The sequence below is a fragment of the Eretmochelys imbricata genome, chromosome 7 (genome assembly GCF_965152235.1).
Source record: "Eretmochelys imbricata isolate rEreImb1 chromosome 7, rEreImb1.hap1, whole genome shotgun sequence".
Classification (NCBI taxonomy): domain Eukaryota; kingdom Metazoa; phylum Chordata; order Testudines; family Cheloniidae; genus Eretmochelys; species Eretmochelys imbricata.
In genome coordinates this window covers 62,077,067-62,098,903 of record NC_135578.1, presented here as the reverse complement: position 1 = coordinate 62,098,903, position 21,837 = coordinate 62,077,067, and the positions used below count along the sequence as shown (strand labels likewise).

The following is a 21,837-nucleotide window of genomic DNA, read 5'->3' as shown; positions in this document are numbered from 1 at the left end:
CAGATCCCAGGGTAGATTTACTCACTCCAAATTGATGCCCCATTAACCGGTAGCAGTTTGGCATTGCAAACTTCTACAGAGCTATCACCATTTGCTTCTCCACTGTCAGAGCAACTCTCATTTTAGTATTGCTTCACTTCAGGGCTGGGGAAAACTCTTCACACAGTTCCTGGAAAGTGGCATAACACATTCAAAAGTTCTGCAGCTACTGCACATCATCCCATAGCTGCATAACAATGTGGTTCCACCAGTCAGTGCTTGTTTCCCAGGCCCAGAAACGGCACTCAACCGTGTCAAGGTGATGTGTGACTGTCGCCAGCAACTGCAAATTGCTCTGCTCTATGTCTTCCAGCAGGGCTGCTTGCATGGCATCACACTGTTCCACGTGGCGGCTCCTGTATTGGCTGTGTAAATATTGCAGGATAAGGTATGAGGTGTTTGTAATGCTCACAACAACAGTTTACACCTGAGTGGGGTCCAGGCCTATCGTGCTATAGCATCCGTGCAGGTAACCAAGGCTTACAAAAAAGGCTTGGTTTGTCTGCCATTGATTTCAGGGAGGGAGGTAAGTGCATCATGGGAGGCTAACATTATGTTCCCATAACTACCCACGCCAAGATTTTGCTCCCATAAGGCATTGTAAACCCAACCCAAAATTCCACTTGGCTACGTGCACTGTGGGATAGCTACCTGCAGTGCAGTGCTCCATGTGTCGATAAGAGCCCTGCTAGTGAGGATGCACTCGGCCGACACAATGAGTCTAGTGTGAACATGCAAGATCAACTTGCTTAAATCGGAGACTCAGTGTCGACTTACATTAAGTCGACTTAACTTTGTAGTGTAGACATGGCCTCAGAATCTATCTAGTTGCAAGAACTGCAAAACTTAACAGCACTAATGAATGACTCAGTCTTGAATGTTTTTTATAGACCCCAAAGTGTTTTCTTTACAGGAGGTATGGGAGCTCCTTCCCCTTTGGCATTCTCTGTCCAGTTCACTGCTGATGCCAACAGCTGAAGTTCTGTTTCATTTTTTAAATCTTATTATGTTTTGTTTAGACTGGTACAGAAAACACTATAATTATGTATATCAGACAGAGGAGCAGGGGAGGGTAGCAGAAGATGCTAAAGTTTTATCTTTATTCTGGCTCTGATGAAATATATACCTATATAAACATATATATTCCTAAGAAAAAGTGCCCTGAAGAACTGGCTGAGGAATTTTTCTGGCATGTGTCACAATGTTTAAAGTTTAGAACTGCAGTGAATTCTGTTGAAAAAGCCCTTCCAAGTTCACAAGAGAACTACCATTTGCCTGCTAGGCATGCTTTTCAGTGGGAGCTGAAACTGCATCCACTGAACTGCCAGAAAACTAATTCCCCTAATTCAGCATGGCTGCTAAAGACATAAGGTAGCATTCAGAATTAAACCACTTTCCTGTGATCTCTGTCTGAGCAAGGAAAGGGGTTGGAGGCTGAGGAAAGGCAAAGTGTGTTAAGATTTAAGCATCACACATGAAAGAAGAAGAGCTTGATTCTGAACTTGTACAGTTTTTACACTACAGTAACTCAAATGACTATAATAGAGTTACTCCTGAATTATACCAGTGTATGATCATAATCAGGCCTGAAGAGAGAATGGATGGGTCACAGCAACCCAAGACCCAAAATACACTTTGCCAAGCCCTGCTCAGACATGTAGGGCTTGATTTTCCACTGCATTACTCCAGTTTTACCACAGTGTAGCTTCACTGAAATCAGTCAAGCAACACCAGCATAAAACTAGTGTAACATAGTGGTGAATCTGGCCTTAGACATTTATGTGGACAGACCTTATATTTGTAAATATGCACACATAGAAACTTCAGAGCACAATGATTTCAACCACCATAAATAAAAAGATTTCCAATTTTTACCTTTTAGTTTTTAAAAAACAAATTAGGTTATTTATTTACTTATTTGTCACCTACAAAACCAGAGCCTGTTTGTTTCAGAGGCATGGCGGTGCAAGCTAGGAAAAGAAGACATAGCTGACCGCCAGGAAAGAATTACTGTTTACTAAGCAGAAAACCAAAACCTTCATTTGTTTTTTATTGACTAGTTTAGTCTTTTTGCCAGTCTTTCTTTTGTTTATTGTTGTAAGTGTGCCTGATTGCTGGTATTAGTGTATGATGCTATGGGCAGGTCGACACTACGGGGCTCAGTCAACCTAAGTTACACAACTCCAGCTATGTTATTCACATAGCTGGAGTCAACATAGCTTAGGTCGACCTTTTGCAGTGTCTACACCGGATCAATGGGAGAAACTCAAAATTAAAAAAAAAAAATTGAGTGTAATTTAATTTTGAAAAGGAAGAGAATTATGTTTTCCCTCATATTTTCACCAGGTTGCTCCCATTTACACATAGCCCTGGTCTATACTAGGAGTTGAAGTCGAATTTAGCAATGTTAAATCGATTTAACCCTGCACCTGTCCACACGACGAAGCCCTTTTTTTTGACTTAAAGGGCTCTTAAAATCAATTTCCTTACTCCACCCTCGACAAGGGGATTAGCGCTTAAATCGGCCTTGCCGGGTCGAATTTGGGGTACAGTGGATGCAATTAGACGGTATTGGCCTCCGGGAGCTATCCCAGAGTGCTCTATTGTGACCGCTCTGGACAGCACTCTCAACTCAGATGCACTGGCCAAGTAGACAGGAAAAGGCCCACAAACTTTTGAATTTCAATTTCCTGTTTGAATGGTCACCTGCAGCTTGCCATGCTGGCCAGAGCTCATCAGCAGAGGTGACCATGATGGAGTCCCAGAATCGCAAAAGAGCTCCAGCATGGACCGAACGGGAGGTATGGGATCTGATCGCTGTATGGGAAGAGGAATCCGTGCTATCAGAACTCTGTTCCAGTTTTCGAAATGCCAAAACATTTGTCAAAATTTTCCAGGGCATGAAGGACAGAGGCCATAACAGGGACCCAAAGCAATGCCGCATGAAACTTAAGGAGCTGAGGCAAGCCAACCAGAAAACCAGAGAGGCAAACGGCCGCTGCGGGTCAGAGCCCCAAACATGCCGCTTCTATGATGAGCTGCATGCCATTTTAGGGGGGTTCAGCCACCACTACCCCAGCCGTGTTGTTTGACTCCTTCAATGGAGATGGAGACAACACGGAAGAAGGTTTTGGGGATGAGGAAGATGATGATGAAGAAGTTGTAGATAGCTCACAGCAAGCAAGCGGAGAAACCGGTTTTCCCGACAGCCAGGAACTGTTGCTCACCCTGGACCTGGAGCCAGTACCCCCTGAACCCACCCAAGGCTGCCTCCCGGACCCGCCAGGCGGAGAAGGGACCTCTGATGAGTGTACCTTTTAAAATACTATACATGGTTTAAAAGCAAGCATGTTTAATGATTAATTTGCCCTGGCATTCGCGGCTCTCCTGGATGTACTCCCAAAGCCGCTGCAAAAGGTTTCTGGGGAGGGCAGCCTTATTCCACCCACCATGGTAGGACACTTTACCACACCAGGCCAGTAGCACATACTCAGGAATCATTGTACAACAAAGCATTGCAGTGTATGTTTGCTGGCATTCAAACAACATCCGTTCTTTATCTCTCTGTGTTATCCTCAGGAGAGTGATATCATTCATGGTCACCTGGTTGAAATAGGGTGCTTTTCTTAAGGGGACATGCAGAGGTGCCTGTTCCTGCTGGGCTGTTTGCCTGTAGCTGAACAGAAATGTTCCCCGCTGTTAGCCACGGGGAGGGATGAGGGGCTAGCCACGTGGTGGGGGGAGGCAAAATGCGACCTTGTAATGAAAGCACATGTGCTGTGTATATAATGTTAACAGCAAGGTTTACGATGAAAGAGTGTACCCATTGTTCTAGAAAATGTGTCTTTTTAAATACCACTGTCTCTTTTTTTTTTCTCCACCAGCTGCATGTGTTTCAAGGATCACAGGATCTTCTCCTTCCCAGAGGCTAGTGAAGATTAAAAGGCGAAAAAAACGCACTCGTGATGAAATGTTCTCTGAGCTCATGCTGTCCTTCCACACTGACAGAGCACAGACGAATGCATGGAGGCAGACAATGTCAGAGTGCAGGAAAGCACAAAATGACAGGGAGGAGAGGTGGTGGGCTGAAGAGAGTAAGTGGCAGGCTGAAGAGAGGGCTGAAGCTGAAAGGTGGCGGCAGCGTGATGAGAGGAGGCAGGATTCAATGCTGAGGCTGCTGGAGGATCAAACCAATATGCTCCAGTGTATGGTTGAGCTGCAGGAAAGGCAGCAGGAGCACAGACCGCTGCTACAGCCCCTGTGTAACCAACCGCCCTCCGCCCCAAGTTCCATAGCCTCCTCACCCAGACGCCCAAGAACGCGGTGGGGGGGCCTCCGGCCACCCAGCCACTCCACCCCAGAGGATGGCCCAAGCAACAGAAGGCTGGCATTCAATAAGTTTTAAACTTTTAAAGTGCTGTGTGGCCTTGTCCTTCCCTCCTCCACCACCCCTCCTGGGTTACCTTGGTAGTTATCCCCCTATTTGTGTGATGAATGAATAAAGAATGTATGAACGTGAAGCAACAATGACTTTACTCCCTCTGCAAGTGGTGATCGAAGGGAAGAGGGGAGGGTGGTTAGCTTACAGGGAAGTAGAGTGAACAAAGGGTGGGGGGTTTCATCAAGGAGAAACAAACAGAACTTTCACACCGTAGCCTGGCCAGTCATGAAACTGGTTTTCAAAGCTTCTCTGATGTGCACCGCGCCCTCCTGTGCTCTTCGAACCGCCCTGGTGTCTGGCTGTGTGTAACCAGCAGCCAGGCGATTTGCCTCAACCTCCCACCCCGCCATAAACATCTCCCCCTTACTCTCACAGATATTGTGGAGCGCACAGCAAGCAGTAATAACAGTGGGGACATTGGTTTCGCTGAGGTCTAAGCGAGTCAGTAAACTGCACCAGCGCGCTTTTAAACGTCCAAATGCACATTCTACCACCATTCTGCACTTGCTCAGCCTGTAGTTGAACAGCTCCTGACTACTGTCCAGGCTGCCTGTGTATGGCTTCATGAGCCATGGTATTAAGGGGTAGGCTGGGTCCCCAAGGATAACTGTAGGCATTTCAACATCCCCAACGGTTATTTTCTGGTCTGGGAAGAAAGTCCCTTCCTGCAGCTTTTGAAGCAAATGAGAGTTCCTGAAGATGCGAATGTCATGTACCTTTCCTGGCCATCCCACGTTGATGTTGGTGAAATGTCCCTTGTGATCCACCAGTGCTTGCAGCACTATTGAAAAGTACCCCTTGTGGTTTATGTACTCGTCGGCTTGGTGCTCTGGTGCCAAGATAGGGATATGGGTTCTGTCTATGGCCCCACCACAGTTAGGGAATCCCATTGCAGCAAAGCCATCCACTCTGACCTGCACATTTCCCAGGGTCACTACCCTTGATATCAGCAGATCTTTGATTGCGTTGGCTACTTGCATCACAGCAGCCTCCACAGTAGATTTGCCCACTTCAAATTGATTCCTGACTGACAGGTAGCTGTCTGGCTTTGCAAGCTTCCACAGGGCTATTGCCACTCGCTTCTCAACTGTGAGGACTGCTCTCATCTTGGTATTCTTGCGCCTCAAGGCAGGGGACAGCAAGTCACAAAGTTCCATGAAAATGCCCTTACGCATGCGAAAGTTTCGCAACCACTGGGAATCGTCCCACCAGTCTGTGCTTGTTTCCCAAGCCCAGAATCGGCGTTCCACCACATGAACCTGCCTCATTAGCACCATGATGCCCACACTGCCAGGGCCCGTGCTTTGAGAGAAGTCTGTGTCCATGTCCTCATCATTCACATCACCATGCTGACGTCGCCTACTTGCCCGGTATCGCTTTGCCAGGTTCTGGTGATGCATATACTGCTGGATAATGCGTGTGGTCTTTAATGTGCTCCTAATTGCCAAAGTGATCTAAGCGGGCTCCATGCTTGCCGTGGTATGGCGTCTGCACAGAAAAAAGGCGCGGAACGATTGTGCACCTTTGCCCTGATGGAGGGAGGGACGACTGACGACATGGCTTACAGGGAATTAAAATCAACAAAGGGGGTGGCTTTGCGAGAAACTGAATGGCCCCCTCAAGGACAGAACTCAAAACCTCAAGGATAGAACTCAGAACTGGGTTTAGCAGGCCGTTGATTTCACAGAGGGAGGGAGGGAGGAGAAAATGAATACAAAACAAATCTGGTCTATTTCTTGTTTTGATCCACTTCATCTATCTTTATACATCTTGCTGGCAGCAGACTGTGCAGAACGACCGCTAGCCATCATCAACACCTGGGTGCTCGGCAGAAGACGGTGCAGTATGACAACTAGCCATCATCTTCTGCTAGCTGCACGTTAAAAGACAGTGTACTGCCGGTAGGACTCAATCGGCACGAGACGAAACAAGGGAAATGACCTGGCTGAGTCACTCCCATGTTTGCCCAGGCACCCGGTTAAAAGAGCACCTAGGACTACGTCGATGACAGCTACCAGTCATACTGCACTGTCTGCTGCCAAAAGGCAATAAACTGTGGCTGTGTAGCAATGCATTACCACGTCTGCCAGCACCCAGGAGACATACGGTGACGGTTAGCTGGGCGGGCTCCATGCTTGCCGTGGTATGGAGTCTGCACAGGTAACTCAAGAAAAAAGGCGCAAAACGATTGTCTGCCCTTGCTTTCACGGAGGGAGGGAGGGAATGGGGGCGATATGTACCCAGAACCACCCGCAACAATGTTTTAGTCACATCAGGCACTGGGATTTCTACCCAGAATTCAAATGGGCGGTGGAGACTGCGGGAACTGTGGGATAGCCACCCACAGTGCAACGCTCCGGAAGTCGATGGTTGCCTTGGTACTGTGGACACACTCCGCCAACTACATGCACTTAGAGCATTTGTGTGGGGTCACACACAATCGACTGTATAAAAACGCTTTCTACAAAACCGACCTCTATAAATTCGACCTAATTTCGTAGAGTAGACATACCCATAGCTTCATTTTCCCATGGGTTATGTGCAGACCCCCACCATGAGACTTGCAAGTTTCCTCAGCTACACCTCAATTTCAGAGTGGAGAATACAGAAATCACATAATTTAAATGAGGCCATGTTAGACGACAGTTTCGTTTATGTTACATGATAATCTGAGAAACACAGGTCATCAGGAGAGGCAGAAATGGGCCCAAGGCATTTCTGTTTTATTTGAGCATGACTGAGACTGAATAGGGAAGGAGTGAGCCCTTGGTCACTACAGAGCACTCTTGAAGGAGCTTTTTCTTCTGGAAGATTTTACATTTAATTTTATAAATATGATCAGTGCATCAGAGAAAGACTTCCCCAGCACATGACTAATTTTTTATTCATTAGACTTCATTCTCTTGGACAAAGTTCAGGAAGAAGAGAGAAAAATTTGAGTGACCCTCTATTAGTGCCTTTAAATACCTAATTTCTACCTGGAGATTTTAATTTCTCCTAGTTTTGTTTAGAAGCTAGATCTAGGGTTTTTAATTACTATTTTTGTTGCTCTCATTCTGTATTTATAAATTCTCTGTTGCCTTTAATTAAGATCTCTCTAGACTGATTTTTTTTTTAACAGAATGGGAGTTTGCTTATTAAGTGGATTCTCCTAGGCTTTCACAGCTTTTATATATCTATTAGAAGATGCAAGTGCAGTGTGGGCTGAGATTTGTGCTAATCTCAAAGGGCCAAATTCTGCTCTCAGATACACCCAATAAAAATCAGGAGCAACTCCATTATCTTCGGTGGAAATACTCTACATTTACACCATGGTAACTAAGAGCAGAATCTGGTGCAAAATGAAGGAGGTTTTTTTCACCCTAAATTAGTTGTTTATTGTTCTTTTGATAATTAAATACACAAAACTATGATCCTTTTGGAATCACCTAATTAGTATCAAAATGATATTACTTAATTACGGCTGTAAACTGAATGTATAGGATTTACTCAGTTCAAAATAATTACACATACAGTTTAATGTAAATTATGCAACACTATAAATTTAGTTTATAAATTATTTCCTACATAGTGAACAGGACTCATTATGATGCAGTTATTATAACAACAGTTTGACAGACAGTTTCTAGCAAGAGCACTTGAATCGTATGTTTGCATAGCAAGCTCTTTAAAGCATGGCTGTAGGATATACGCACTCATAAAGGTAACACAACAGGATTTATAGTGCACGCACCACTGTCATTTACAGTAAAACCTGAAGCTATAAAAACAGGCTGCTTGACAAAACCACAATAATCAAGTTAGAAGGCATAAATTAAAAATCTCCATCATCCACATTTACAGAACCGTGTCGAGTTTGTACCACAGCCTGTCACTTTTACTCACTCTTCCTTCAGGGTTTTACTACCATACTATTAGCTGCATCCTAGAGTTTTATATTTAAAAAAAAAAATAAAAAAAAATCTTTTTAACCCTTTGATCATGTATTTTGAGCTTTAAAAACACCCCAAAATCACAACTTTCACGAGCATATTAAAGAAAGCTCGAGTTGTGACCATTCTAGCAAAAACGATAAAAATAAATACAACTCTTTTTGGATTACAGACCCTGTTCTGTTGCAACTACTAGTTATTCTGAATGAAAAGGAAAAAAGATAGGAAACAAAGTCTGCTGTTTAAAGCAGAATATTACTTCATGGACTGCTACAGGGCCAAATTTTTTGTTTTCATACCTGTGGAAGGAAATAGAACATATCACTTACATCTTGAGATGAGGAAAGGATGGTGGAAAAAGACAATTATGTGTTGCTTTTTAATCCATCCATCATAGAGGATGTATTTGATGATTATTTATGAACAGTATCTAATTTTAAAAAACAACTGAAATGAACTCTGAATCTTTGAATTTAAATATGTCAAACACGCACTTTAAACTAATAAAAACTATCCTTTAGGGTATGGAAACAAAATGAACTATCAAATTGCCAAGTTTACATTTGCACACAGTTTTCATCCAACCCTGTTCATAATTTGACTCACCTTTCTTTTTCTAACATATTTCTTTTCACCTTTCTTTGCCACCAGTTGAATTCTACTGACCGCAGAGACAACTACTGTTGACTCTGCATTCATCTGTAGGTTTCCCTGCAGCTGAATGTAGCCTACATTTTGAGCACATATTTTGGATTTTTATGCCAACAAAAACTTTGAAGACTTTTTTGTTTTTCCATATAAAAAGCAAATGTAACAGGAGCCTGCTACTCACTGTGAGCAGTAACTTAGGGCTAGTACAAGGTGCTGAGGAAAGAACAAGGCTTCTTGGAAACAGGATAAGTTTAGACCATTTTTCTGCTGAGTGAACTTGTTGGACCTGATCTTTGAGCTTGTATTACTTTACTCCTCCATTCACCAGCTTCCTTTTTCTGATTTTATTGGTTAAATAGTTGTTTCGCTTTCAGTGGAATGCAGGACAAAACAGGAAGAGGAGTACTTCCACCCACCTTTACCCTTTTATGGGCAGGCCTCTTGTCACCTGGCTAAACAACTCCAGCATTTGTAAGAAGCATAGGGAATTTCACCAATGACAGCCTTTCTAACAAAACAGGGCTGCCAGCTGCCACTGTTGTGCCATCTAGGGGTGTGGTTCCAATCTCTGGCCATTGCCTTGCAATCTGGGTTTAAGTAGCCAACTTCTTTCCCCCTCTTTACTGTACTCTTTGCTCTCTAATAGATTTTAATTGCTATACCAGTTTCCTCCAAGTCATTTGGGGCCACAGCCTCACTTGCTTTCATTTTCTATCCCCTATCCTAAAAACCTGCCCCACAATCTATAGATTTCTAGTACAAAGTTTGACACTTTTTGTTTCATGTTTCCAAATTTTGGGTGCACACACAGGGACTCCTTAATGGCTTCCCCCTCTCTTTCCCACCTTTATTAAATCTTAAATAAAAATCCTTGCATGATTTTTGAAGTTTCTAAGATGCCCAGGCTAATAGGACATCCAAGAAACAATCTTCATGCACCAGCTAGAAAAATGTCAATGTAAGAGACTCATAAATACTTCCATCCCACAAGCCAAGGAACATTAAAAGAGAACTGCACTATTAGTGCAACTGACGTGTTTAAGTGCTCACAGATGGAAGTTCATATTTGTGTAGTGATTAACAGTGAGCAATAGGTATTGTAATCTAGCCTACTATATTTACATAATTATTGATGTACATGCTGTTGATAAACAATGCAAGCATTAGGATATTAAATTTCTTACAATTAAGTGACTAAGGAAGCTGTTTATCGCCTTCCCCTATACCCTCCGTTAATAAAATCGACATTGCAGATGTTCATGTATGCTGCATTGATGTTTAATGATGCATGATGCTCTAGGTGGTTCCCATAACCTTGCTTTGTCTACTATGAGCTGCCTCGATTGATATGATAATAGAGAAAAGAGGTCTGAAACAAGCTGGGCTGTACTGGCACAATTTGCATAACCTTTAAATTTGCCATTCTTTGATAGCCAACTGCTCCTAAAAATTCTTGTCCAGTTGTCACTGACAACAATACATTGTACAAACACTATTCTGAAACTTGCGAAGTGGGGGGGAAGGCATGGAGGAGGAGATATTGCTTGTGGCACTTGTTTTATTCCATCAGAAAAGGTACTCATCAAATTTCTAAAGCCAACAATTTGGAATGGAGTTCTGCAGTTTCATCCTGTGATCAATTGCTATTAGCCACAATGCCTGGCCCAGCATCAATGCAGGTTCACAGTGCAATATCACAGTGTCAGAGTTTAAGTGCTACAAATATTTGGCTTCACAGAACATCTTTTTGCTGCCCTCCCCCAGTTAATGGGCAGTGAACAAAACTAAAAACATCAAGTCAAGTAAACTCAACATGAATATGTCTGTAACTTTAAATCTCATCAGGATGACTGGATGTATCTTTTTAAAACAATCAGTATTATTATATTGTTATATCACCTTGCATGTATGGCCATAAAACTAACTGTATACAAACAGTTGTTTGCAGTGTTGTCATAGTCGTGTTTGTCCCAGGTATTTGAGACACAAGGTGGGTGAGGTAATCGTTTTTATTGGACCAACTTCTATTGCTGAAATCAAGAGACAGTATGTGTTAACTACTTATGCTAAATAATCTGTTCCACCTTGTATTTAGCCGTGACACTGTGAATACCTTTCCCAGACCTGAAGAAAAGTTCTGTGGAGCTCGAAAACTTGTCTCTTTCACAAACAGAAGTTGCTTCAATAAAAAGATATTACCTCACCCACCTTGTCTCTTGTCCTTCTTATTTAACAGATCTGCTTACTTTACTGACACAAATAAGTCTTTATTTTACTCCTCTGAGCAATGTAGAATGCATACAGATAGGAGAGAGTGAGCAAGAATCTACTTTGGTTCACAAAGGATCAACCAAAATGTTAATTATCAACTGCAGATTCTTCTCCTTGTGGTATTCATGTGTACACCTAAATTGTACTTTAAATATACCTCATCAGTTTCAAGGTTATTGATGATGCTGCGTGAACAACAAAGGTCAGAGTTTGATTTCCAAATATTGGAGTTAAAGTCATTCCCACTCTTTTATTTGAAAAGAAGAAAATTTACTATTGAAACTTTTAAGTCACACTAACCACAGAATCTCACCAGTCCACTTTTAGACAATTTCCCCTTTGTAGAGTGAACCCTCACTTGACTATTTTTATATTCATGCCAGCTCCTAGGTATGTTGGTGCCCTATACAAATAATTATCTCTAGACTCCTGACCCAAAAATCAGTCAAGCAAGTCCCCTCCAACTATTTCCTTTCTCTATTTCCTCCATCTTTTTCATTTTTTTCTACCAGCCACCCATCTCTGTCTTGTCCTTCCTAGCACTAAAAATCCATTGTCTGTCTGGGCACCCTCCTCCGAAAGCCTGTACCTCCTGGGAACGGCCTCTCCAGTACAGAAACATCTGATCAGATGGCTACTTCCTGCAGCGGGTTTCCCCCGAGAGTCACAGACATGCCTCCTACCCACACATCCTTATTTTGTACAATAATTTTATGGTGACTATTTGAGCTTGTGAAGATTAGAGGACTGACAATGTAAGTTCTGTCATCTACAGCAAAAGCACGACACAAATAGCTACAATTTGAACTTTCCTACAATGCTCACTCAACTATAATCACAAGATGGGAACTTAAGCCTCTAAATTGGAGTCTGTAGGGCAACTTCCAGCAGAGACTGCTGTTCTAACTCCTTTGTGATGATTTGTTATGAAGTGATCTGCTATCAAATATAACAAGGCTAAGACTTCCAAAATTCTGGAAAAAAGACTCCTCTACATAAAATGTGCTCCCAAGGTGCCACTGGTCTAAGTGTCCAGTTCTCTCTCCACCTCATTTGTAAGAGACTACAAAGCATATACCCTAAGGTAAAATGTGTTACCAAACCTTTGAATATATAGAAAGTTCTCTACTGATGAACTTGCAGGTGAATATGAGAAGTGAACCAGAGGATGCAGACAAGATACAATACATACAAAGATGAATGCAGCAGTTGCAGTAATTAAGTACAAATGAACATTTTGTTGTCAGTTCTTTACCACCATAAACAATCCCCACTAAAGTTAATGGGATTTCCATTGACGTCAATGAAGTTTTCAAAGAATTTCATATTTTTTGCATGTATTCCAGCCTACACTTCAAACTTCAATAGCATGCTGCTAGACCCTGCCCCCTAACATCTACAGGCAGCCAAGAAAAAATGAGCAAAAGGTGTCAGTCACCTTATTCCAAAAAGAACTTAGAAAATGCATAGTATAATGTCACACAATGTCATTGTGGAAAGTTTAATACCCTTACTTAACTGAAGAGTGGTCAAGGCTGCAGTAGTTACTTGCGATGTTACCAACAATACTAGAGTACAAGATCCATAAGATTTGTAAAAATCTAATTTGCCATCCTCCCAAAAGGTTTTTAACTTTGAGCTCAAGAGTGCAGTGCTTCATGATGTGTTCAGACTCATGTCTTCTAACACATCTAAGCCCACACAGACAACGGATTTACTCACTGATACTAGAGTTATAAGTTCAAATTGGCCTTCATCTTGGGCAGTATGACATTATCAGAAAGCCATTAATGGTCTGAAACTGAAACACAAGCTCATTAATAAAAGCAAAACCATACAAAGGTTAAAAAAGGAAGTTTTATTAAAAGTATTGATCATGACCTAGGGCACCACAGACATTGATCTTTCTGCATCCCCACAAGAAAAAATGTTAAAGCCAACTTATTATTATGATCTATTATGAAACTTGCTGAAGTAGTTGGCTCTTTAATCCCATACAATGAAAAAAATAATCACACATAATTAGGGTAAAACTAAAATAGATTTCTAAAAGATCTGTAGTAGAATTTAGGGTAATAAGCATGACATCAGATTAATCTCACAAAATAATCACCAGATTAATTTATGTGACATAAAAGTGGATACCATACCAGAGGTTTTCATTTGTTGCTTGAGCTATGATTTGAACCCAAAGGTTGGGAGGTGAAAGACTAGTGCACTATAACTCTCAATCACCTGCCCTGTGTATCACCTTATTAAACGGCATTGGCTGTTCAAAGAGAAACAAGCTGTATCAAACGCTGAATGTTACAGTAGAATAAAATATGCATATGAATTATTAGAACACTGAATTTAAATTTTGAAACACACATTTAATGAAAAGTTTATAAAAGAACTATTGTGCATTGCATATGTATCAAATAAATATTTTCTTTTGAATAAAGATTTTATGCAGGCATACAGGAAAGCTATGACTGAGGCCCACGTACCTACTTGCCCTAAGCCAAAGACAAGGTGAAGAACCATTCAGCTGAACTCTATTGGGCAGTGCCCTTCTGATTCATGTAGATTGTCTCTCCCTATTAACAGTCTTTTCAAATAAACTTTGCAATTACTGTGTTAAGTTTTTACAGGAAAGACAGATAAGCTCCAGAATGATCTCTATGGATCTTTCAACCACAAGAGCTGTGGGTTCCTGATGTGCTATCCCCTCAACTGAATTCATGTTGGTTCATTTTGAGGATGTCTAAAGGGAGTTGGTTGGCAGTGGTTGACAACTGTGTTGTCAGTAATGTTATCGATCTATTATGCAATTTGAAAAATGGCACTCTTCAAAGATCTATCCCGGCCACCATATTGTTCAGTTATAAGCTGAGCTGGCAGTGGCGCTTATAGCTACTTTAACAGGTCTTTCCATTATAAGACCTTGTTTTCAGTTGCTCATAACTTTGCCAAACTTTAAGCATCCAGGCTGCAATTTTTCATACCAGGAGTCTGTTTCAGCAAAAACAGCTCAACCATTTCCAAGAACAAGGTTAAGGAAAAGTATGCTGTTTTGCCAATTTCAAAAAATTCTGACAACCGTTTCCCTAAGAAACTTTTGTATCCCCATGCTTTGGAGCAGGGAATTACTATTTGGCAAGGGATTTTGCCCTAGGGTCAGACAGATGCTTTTTGCTATTCCTATGAAAATCCATCCCAATTTGGGAAAGTTTTAAGCCCCCGAAATCCATTTCAGTATTACCGGTCTCAAGAGCTCAAACATGAGTTAAGCCTCAGAAAATCATGAAATTCATGAGTTCTTTTTAAAAAATACAGTTTTATAGTTGCCTTCTGGTTTCTGACACTTTGGAGTACACTTGAATCATGTTTTCAAGCTTTTCTCTGCAACCACCTAGGCTAGGGCATTACTTTTTTAAAAAAATGAAAGCTGAGATTCCCCCCTAATCACATGCCTCTAGGTGCTTGGGCTTTACAGACAAACACTAAATATCACAAGACATGATAAAATCACGAGAATTGGCAACACTGCCTTTTGCATGTGTTCAGGTAAAGGTTTATTAGAGATGGCAGCTAATTTCTTTGAAGATATTGTCTGCACTGAACATGCTCCAGCCCCGGGCTTCAGGGGTTTAACAGGATTTTCCCTGCAATTGCTCTTCCCGCTTCTTGGGGACACTATGGCACCAGACACCAGAACTGGGAGGAGACTGCCCCACTTCAACTTCCATTCCTTCCCATGAAGGAGCCCAGGCAGCATGGACGATGCAGCAGTACGAGAATGCAGCCAAACTCAAATGTAGAGTGGTGAGGGACAGAAGGGTGGTAGACAGGGGCAGGCTAGGGGATGGACGGGGTAGAGGGAGGTATGCTAGCAGAAACATGCTGGGACAGGGGCAGAAGTGGAGAAAAAGGGCAGAAAGGTCTTTAATCACTAGAGGATACTTCCCGCCAGAACTAGGAATAGAACTCAGGTTTCCTAAATCCCAATATTCCGCTGATGTCTAGCAAATAGTTATGAAACCCACTGGCCAAGAGCATGTCTTATCCCCCTCTAATGGCAAGATTACATAGAGGATAACATCATATTAATGTTACCAGTTGCTCTGTAGCTCTAAATGTTCCAACCCCGATTAACCAGTGTGAAGGTCAATGTGATTCCATTTGATGGAATTTCTGTTTTTTTTCAGTTTGCTTAAAAACATAGAAAATTATGTACAAAAAAACCCTACATTGAGATAACATTATGGTTGCTAATTCAGGAACTCAAAAGTTAGGAAATGCCAGAAATAAAGTGTCCTGTGCACTGATTGAGGCAAGTGTCCTGTGGAAAAAAATAGTAGGTAATCATGTCATTAAAATCTGTATTGTAATACATATGCACAAGTTGCAAGGTTGCAATTAATTGAGGCATTTCATAACTTTTGATTTTGCACATTTTGAATTATTTTAAAATGGCCTTTTATTAAAAAATATCATATTACAGAGTAAGACTTTGAAGAGATCATTTCTATGCTGAAGATACACCACTCTAAACCTCTTGGCCCTGTATCTTTCAGCTTTGATCTTTGGTTTGCAGGCATGCCTATACAATATTGTCAGCTGCATATGTTCCTCTCAATCTTGTGAACATGGAGCACTAGCAGTAATTAAGTACAAATGAACATTTTGTTGTAAGTTCTTTACCACCATAAACAATCCCCACTAAAGTTAATGGGATTTCCATTGACGTCAATGAAGTTTTCAAACAATTTCATATTTTTTGCATGTATTCAAGCTTACACTTCAAATTCAATAGCATGCTGCTAGTCCCTGCCCCCTAATATCTACAGGCAGCCTAAAAAAAATAAGCAAAAGGTGTCAGTCACCTTATTCCAAAAAGGGATTGTAAATAAGAGGAGGATTATTCCTCCATGTCCCAACTAGTAAAGAATAATTTGTTTTGAAGTAATAAGCCAGGTTAAGAATCTTGGGATCATTTTCAACCATACTTCTTCTGTGGAAAGCAACATGTACAATGTGCACTGGCTCTACCTTTATATTTTCCGTGATGGTCTCACAACAGCAGTGCATATCTTTATAACTACAAAGTTTTGATGGGTAACTGTGTTCTGATGCCTGTCTTTTAGGAAACTCATCATGTCCACTTGGGCAAGAGAGCATGCCACTGCTGTGGTGGGCCTCTGGTGTGCAACTTGTCCCCTCTTAACATTCATTTCAGTTCACCTGCTCTTACTCTTTCAGTATTGGACCTCCAAAAGTCTCTGATACCTACTACAGAAATGATACAGTTGAGCATTAACAGGTATGGTTCTGGTGATTATTTTATTATGGTACAATATTTGACTTACTATATCTAAATGACAGGTTTCAGAGTAACAGCCGTGTTAGTCTGTATTCGCAAAAAGAAAATGAGTACTTGTGGCACCTTAGAGACTAACCAATTTATTTGAGCATGAGCTTTCGTGAGCTACAGCTCACTTCGCTGTAGCTCACGAAAGCTCATGCTCAAATAAATTGGTTAGTCTCTAAGGTGCCACAAGTACTCCTTTTCTATATCTAAATGAAATTTGTATGTGGGAAACAACTTTAAGTGTTACTCGGAGTAATTCATGAGAAGAAACGCTATCCAGTGGAGTAAGAATGGGTGCTAACTCTCAGCTTTGCCGTAGACTTTCTGTGTTGACTCTGAGCAAGTTACTCAAGTGGAGTTTTACTCTGAGCAGTGACTATAAAAATGGTGTTTGTGGAATCCCATGTTTATTGTCTCTCACTGATTGCAAAAAATTTACTCAGTTTAAAAGGGTACTTTTCCCTAAATACCAGCCCTGCAAATTCACCCTAGGATCTGAAAGTCAAAGTAGATTTAATTGAGGGCCTTTTAGGTTCCTTATTACGAGTGATGATTAAGGCCACGATTTAGTCACAGAGGTCACGGCAGTCACGGATTCTGTGACTTTACTGGAGCTCTGTGACTTCACGGCTTCAGGAGGTGGAGGTGGGACTATGCGCCCCTGCCCTGCAACTGGGGCTGGCTGGAACCAGGACCCTGCAGCGCCAGCCCTGCAGCTTCTTCCAGGGCTGCATGCTCCAAACCTGTGGTGTCCTGGGCTTGGCAGGGGCTGCAGCCAGCGCCGTGCTTTCGCAAGGGGCTGCAGTTGGAGCCGTATGACCCTCCCCGGCTGCTGCAGTGGGGGCCATGCACCCCCTTCATGGCTTCCCAGGGCTGTGCGTGCCCCACCCTGGTTGTGGCCAGGACTTGGTGGGCGCTGCAGCCCTTTCCTGCAGCTGCTACTAGCTCTGGAACGGGGGCTGTGCCCCCACCATGGCGGGGGGCTTGGCCTGTCAGTCCCACACCCATGGGACTCCATTCCTCCCTCCTACCTAGCCCTGCCCCCTGGTTATTTTTAGTAAAGTCACGGACAGGTCATGGGCTCTGTGAATTTTTGTTTATTGCTTGTGACCAGTCCGTGACTTTTATTAAAAATAACAGTGACAAAATCTTAGCCTTAGTGATAATGTGTGAAAAGGAAAGTTCCCAGTTTGATTCTCAGTTGTTAGGTTAAATAGGCAGGGCTGACAGTTAGAAAAAGATACCATTGATTTAACCTGAGCAAATTTGATATGGAATCATTCAGAGACAACTAACATGGGAGGTCCCACAGAGCCTTTTTTCAGGGTAAAAGTATTCTATTCTATATAAAAAGGAGTACTTGTGGCACCTTAGAGACTAACCAATTTATTTGAGCATGAGCTTTCGTGAGCTATAGCTCACTTCATCGGATGCATACCGTGGAAACTGCAGCAGACTTTATATATACACAGAGAATATGAAACAATACCTCCTCCCACCCCACTGTCCTGCTGGTAATAGCTTATCTAAAGTGATCAACAGGTTAGGCCATTTCCAGCACAAATCCAGGTTTTCTCACCCTCCACCCCCCCACACAAATTCACTCTCCTGCTGGTGATAGCCCATCCAAAGTGACAACTCTTTACACAATGTGCACTTTGGATGGGCTATCACCAGCAGGAGAGTGAATTTGTGTGGGGGGGTGGAGGGTGAGAAAACCTGGATTTGTGCTGGAAATGGCCTAACCTGTTGATCACTTTAGATAAGCTATTACCAGCAGGACAGTGGGGTGGGAGGAGGTATTGTTTCATATTCTCTGTGTATATATAAAGTCTGCTGCAGTTTCCACGGTATGCATCCGATGAAGTGAGCTATAGCTCACGAAAGCTCATGCTCAAATAAATTGGTTAGTCTCTAAGGTGCCACAAGTACTACTATTCTTTTTGCAAATACAGACTAACACGGCTGTTACTCTGAAACCTATTCTATATAGGTGCTTATACTGCACTCCTCACCGCAGTATCTGAACACCTTCCAGCAGTGCATTAAGTAACATGACTAATATCTGTCACGTCATTTGTTCTCTCATCCTCTCTGCAAGCGGAGAACTACAGTTTCACCTCCCTGTGCTTCAGTTTCTACTTTGGTAAAATGGGGCTAATAATACCTTTCTACCTCACAAGGTTGTTTTGATGCCTAATTCATGACTGTAAACCTCTGAATACTTTGGAAGTTGCTAGAAAAATTCAAAAAATGATTAGGTATGCATTCTTTGAAACATAATTATTAGTCAAAGACGATATCAGTGTCCAGAAACTTAAGGTTTAATAATGTATCAGTTTGTGCTTCCTAGAAATATTCGTAAGCAGCCTCTCCCACAGAGCATCCTGGTGAGCGCCAATCACACACACGTACTGCCAGCCTTGTCATTCATTTACACATAATTGCGGACTTCCATCATTAACTTGTGCTTGATGTTTTACTGAACAACAGTATTTTAGAAAAATTGAAAGACAAAGTAATTCAAATAAAATTAGAATAGGACCTCTGGAGCATGGATGGTGTTTTATGTCTCTTTACCGACTATTCATTGTATGCTCAAAGTTTTCTGTTTTTCAGATCAGAATAACAGTTAACTCGATCTTTATTTTGCGTTGCTATACACAAAGTACTGGAAACTTGTCACTGTATTTGTGAATAGGAAAAACAATCCTCTGGAAAAACAGGTACACTGTAATATAATCCTAAACAGAACACTTTGAACATTCAACATTTCCTAAAACCAACAAATCTCCCAATTGTGTGCAACCCAAATATAGCAAAACTGAATAGCATATTGGTTAATTGGGATTTTCCTGCTTTCCCGAAGGCCGAGCATGAAATCCACCATAACTGAAGAGAAAACCTTTGGTTCACTATTTGAGTTCAGAACACCAAATCCATAGTAACCTATGGAACGATGGGCTAAAAACAGACCCAGCACAAAATGGCAAAAATATCAAGTGATAAATGCCTCTGTGTTTTATAGATAAGCTTACAAGCAACATGCTGGGCAATGTTTATAGTATTATCTGTCAAAGAAAACCTACTGACCTCTAGTAAAAGCTTGGCTAAACTTGCAAGTTAGAGTGCGTTAAAGGAGCCCCGGGTGCACCTGCTCACGACTCGTCCACACTAGCAAGGCACGTAGAGCGCTCCGACTCTGTGGCTAGAGCGCTCCTGGTACTCCACCTCGGTGAGTGGAATAATGTTTGGTGCGCTCCCGCTGGAGCGCCGAGGCGCCAGTGTGGACACCCTGGTATGTTAATGCGCTCTGATCAGCCTCCAGAAGTGTCCCACAATGCCTGTTCTAGCCACTCTGGTCATCACTTTGAACTCTATTGCCTTGCCCTCAGGTGACCAACTGTCAGACCCGCTCTTTAAATTCTTTGGGAATTTTGAAAATCCCCTTCCTGTTTGCTCAGCCAGGTGTGGAGTGCTCTCAGCGAATCTTTCCAGGTGACCATGCCTCCACACGCAAGGCGATCCCCAGTATGGAGCAATGGAGAGGTGCTGGACCTCATCAGTGTTTGGGGGGAGGAAGCTGTCCAGTCCCAGCTGCGCTCCAGCTGTAGGAATTACAATACCTTTGGGCAGATATCAAGGGACATGATGGAAAGGGGCCATGACCAGGATGCTCTGCAGTGCAGGGTTAAAGTGAAGGAGCTGCGGAATGCCTACCGCAAAGCCCGCAAGGCAAACTGCCACTCCGGTGCTGCCCCTGTGACCTGCCATTTCTATAAAGAGCTGGACGCGATACTTGGGGGCAACCCCACCTCAATTCCGAGGACCAACATGGACCAACTTCAGAGCCCAGTGCAATGAGGAGGAGGAGCAGCAAAGCAGGAGCGAGGGTGCTGAGGCGGAGGAAGACACCCTGGAATCCCTAGATCCATGCAGCCAGGAGCTGTTCTCAAGCCAGGAGGAAGGTACACAGTAGCGGTGGCTGGTGCTTGGGGAAAGACAAACACCAGAGGAGGTTCCCGGTAAGCGGCTTTTATTTTGGGAAGTAAGCAGAGGTGAAAGTAAGCCGGTATGCCCCAGTATGGCGTACCGGCAAGAGCCAGTGCACCGTATTGGGGCAGCCCGGCTTCCCCAGGGGGCAATTTAAAGGCCCTAGGGCTCCCAGCAGTGGCTGGAGCCTCAGGCCCTTTAAATTGCCTCCAGAGCCCCGCTGCTGGAGCCCTGGGGTAGCAGCTGCAGGGCTCCGGCAGCTATTTAAATGTCCTGGGGCTCCCCTGCTTCTACTGCCCGGGACCTTTAAATAGCCACTGGAGCCCCACCGCCGCTACTCCAGGGCTCCGGTGGCTATTTAAAGGACCGGGGTGGTTGAAGCAGGGGAGCCACAGGCCCTTTAAATAGCCCCCAGAGCCCTGGGGTAGCGGGGGCTCCGGGGGCTATTTAAAGGGCCGGGGCTCCAGCTGGCTCCAGCGGTTATTTAAAGACCAGGACGGTGCTGGCAGCTGGAGCCTCCACCGTCCTGGTCCTTTAAATAACCGCTGGAGCCACGCCGCTTCCCCAGGGCTCCAGTGGCTATTTAAAGTGCCAGGGCAGTAGAAGAGGGGAGCCCTGGGCCCTTTAAATAGCCCCCGGAGCCCTGGGCTGCTGCTGCTACCCTGGTGGGGGGGCACTTACCTTACAGGGTGGGCTGGCTCTGACCCCCTCAACCCCGCCCCTTCCGCCCTAGGCCCTGCCCCTTTCGGGGGCCAGAGTTGGCCCCAGAGTACTGGTAAGTCACTCGACTTAGTTTCACCCCTGGAAGTAAGTTATTCGGTGCAGGCTCTTGGGGCGAAGAGGGTTAGTGCTGCATGCATGCCTAGATGTGGAATGCGGGTTGATGTGCTCTCTGACATTGTGGTAATCAGCCTCAGTGATCTCTTCAAAGGTCTTATCCAAAACTTGGGCAATATGCTTGCGCAGGTTTCTCGGGAGAGCCACTGTGGTCCTTGTCCCAGTAAGGCTAACTTGTCCACACCGCTGTGCCGTGCGGGGCGTGGGGGACCATTGCTGCACACAGGCAAGCTGCATATGGGCCAGGGTGGAAGCCGCATGGCAGTAGAAGACCCTCCCTTGCTTCCCAGGTCACCCTCAGCAGCGAGATATCTTCCAGG

At 43.4% G+C, this 21,837-nt stretch overlaps 1 protein-coding gene across 3 annotated transcripts in view; it reads right to left on the bottom strand.

Moving 5' to 3' along the window:
* ADK (adenosine kinase) overlaps nt 1-21,837 on the bottom strand; it is a 564,182-nt gene that overhangs the window by 42,592 nt on the left and 499,753 nt on the right. The gene's annotated exons all lie outside the window — the stretch shown is intronic.